The following is a 2524-nucleotide window of genomic DNA, read 5'->3' on the forward strand; positions in this document are numbered from 1 at the left end:
TCTCATTAGCTCAGGCATATTTCACTATCACATTTTGTTTTGTGAATAGTTTTTTTGTGCATGTTTTTTATTGTTCAGAGTCATAAAATGGCTCCATATCTTCATCACTGATTATCTTTTATCTTGCTGGTATCCCAATATTTTATGGCTAGTTATATTTTCTTATTCACAAAATAGTTTTAATCTTCATGGACTTCTCTTCATCTGCTTTAAACTGCTTCACTTTTCAGCTGGAGCAACTTTTTTTGGAAGATTGACCTTTTTTTTTTTATTAACAGCCTTATTCTTACGTAAGATGAAACCACACTAAAAAGAATATATAGGAATCAATAAATTTATTGTATTCTAGGAGTCCTGCAGTGTATCTTTGGGTTATCTTCTTTTGATAGGCATATGTTTGACTTGCTTTATACTTGTGCAAAAAAGTTATCTTAGTTTTTTTTTCATCATTCTCAAAAAACAAAGGTTCTCAAAATTTTTTATCTCAGCAGGTTTTCTGGCCCCTTCAAAATCATTATCATGATCCCTAGGAGTAGGAAAATTTAGTGGTTAAACCTAGGTAAGAGATAACCTGGTTATGAAAATACTGTACAGAAAGCTTATGATATAGTTTTTTCAGAACCCATCTAAACTCTTGGAGGTGTGATTATGCAGTCTACTGATTCTCAAGTTTAGACTCATTGCTAAAAAAGAGAAACTGGTTTGAAAACCATCCCCACTGACAAACCTCTTTTGGAACTTGGTTGAGAAAAACTGTTCTGAAAAATGCATTTTTTTTTTTTATAATGAGTTGGTGCTGAACATAAGCATACTGTTTGTTTTATTTTTTATATATATTATATATTAATATATATATTTTTATATATATATATATATATATAATAATATATATATATATTATATATATATAAATATTATATATATTATTAATATGATATGATGATGATTGGGTGATTTATGATGATGATTTATGATGATGATGATGATGATGATGATGATGATGATGATTGATTTTATGATGATTTATGATGATGATTTATGATGAATGGATGATGATGATGATGATGATGATGATGATGATGATGATGATGGATGATGATGAGATGATGATGATGATGATTGATGATGATGTGATGATTTATTACTTTACTGAAAAAATTGAGTTCCTTCATCTTTAAATTTTTTCTTCCCATATCTGTTCCTATACCACATCTACCATTATCAGTAATCATCCCTTCTCTTTTTCCAAACATCTATAACACCAAACCATCTCCATGGCAGTGACCTGGAAAATCACGACGAGAAGTGGAAATGCGCGAGGAGGGAGAGGCGTTTTGCCCGTGAGCACGGCCTTGTCTTCATGGAAACATCAGCTAAGACAGCCGCCAATGTGAGGGAAGCCTTTTTTCAACACAGCAAGGGAAAATCTATGAAAAGATCCAGGAGGGGTGTTTGATGTTTCATAATGAGGTAAGTGAAAAAAATGTGCTCATGTTTGAGATTTCTGTGCCCATTATAAATCCCCCATAGATGTCTCTACAAGTGCCCAGCCCCCAAAGGAGTCATGTAATAGACCTTGTGACTTTTTTTTTTTTTTTCTAATGCTATGAATTGATGGTGTTATTTTTTTTCATAAAACTGTAGATTACTATAATGTTAGAACATTTTCTAACAGCAATAAAATTGATAATGTAAAATTTGTCAAAAATCAAGGAAGGGTAAACAGGCAAGACAGGTAGTACTTTTAATTGGCGACGTACCAAGGTGTAGCCATCCCGTTTGTAAAATAATCAATAAAGTAACTCACAGTGGGGCCATGGCATGGACTACATGCCCTTTTGCCCCTTGGCTTTGGGTTAGAAGAGGTAAGAAAATTGTGTTTTGTAAAGGGTTATTTTTATTTTTTCTTATTTACCATTTTTTAATAGAAATAATCATGTTTATTGGACATTTTTTTTGGAACCCATTTTCAAAAACTGTCTCTTTCATACATTACTCTATGTTGTTCTCTCTCTCCCCCCTCTCTCTCAAAGGCCAACGGTATCAAAATCGACCCCAGCATTCCCCAAGTGGAGCAGGGTTGGCGGGCAACCAAGGGCGCCGCAGGAGGCCCCGGGAGGAGGATGTTGCTAATCCGTGAGGAGCCCCTCCCCTCCCCTCCTTCACCCCACCCCCTTTGGATGACAGTGGGCAGGGGCAAGGACCTGATGTAGAAAGACTTTTAAAAAAATAAAAAGGGGGGATGTGGGAATGCCCCCCCTTCCTCCCTGGCCCCCTTTGCCCCTTGGGCAGGGAGGGGGGAGGTCCCAGGTTCTTTTTTTTTTCTGACAGCTACTTCAACCACCAGGAAAGCACGAGCCGAGTGCTTGGCAGAGAAAGGGGGGATTATGGAAGCAGAATCAAGCTTGAGATCACTGGTCAAACATCTTCCTTTCTATGTCCACCTCTAAGCACAGCCATCAAAACACTCAGCAACTCTGCACTTGAGCCCCCGCCCCCCTCGCTTGTGCCTTGCCAAAAGGAG

At 36.9% G+C, this 2524-nt stretch overlaps 1 pseudogene; it reads left to right on the forward strand.

Moving 5' to 3' along the window:
• The window catches only part of LOC119569256, a 6116-nt pseudogene extending 3893 nt beyond the window's left edge, over nucleotides 1-2223 (forward strand).
• The last annotated feature ends 301 nt before the right edge of the window (nucleotides 2224-2524 follow it).

This window comes from Penaeus monodon, unplaced genomic scaffold (genome assembly GCF_015228065.2).
Source record: "Penaeus monodon isolate SGIC_2016 unplaced genomic scaffold, NSTDA_Pmon_1 PmonScaffold_13676, whole genome shotgun sequence".
NCBI lineage: Eukaryota > Metazoa > Arthropoda > Malacostraca > Decapoda > Penaeidae > Penaeus > Penaeus monodon.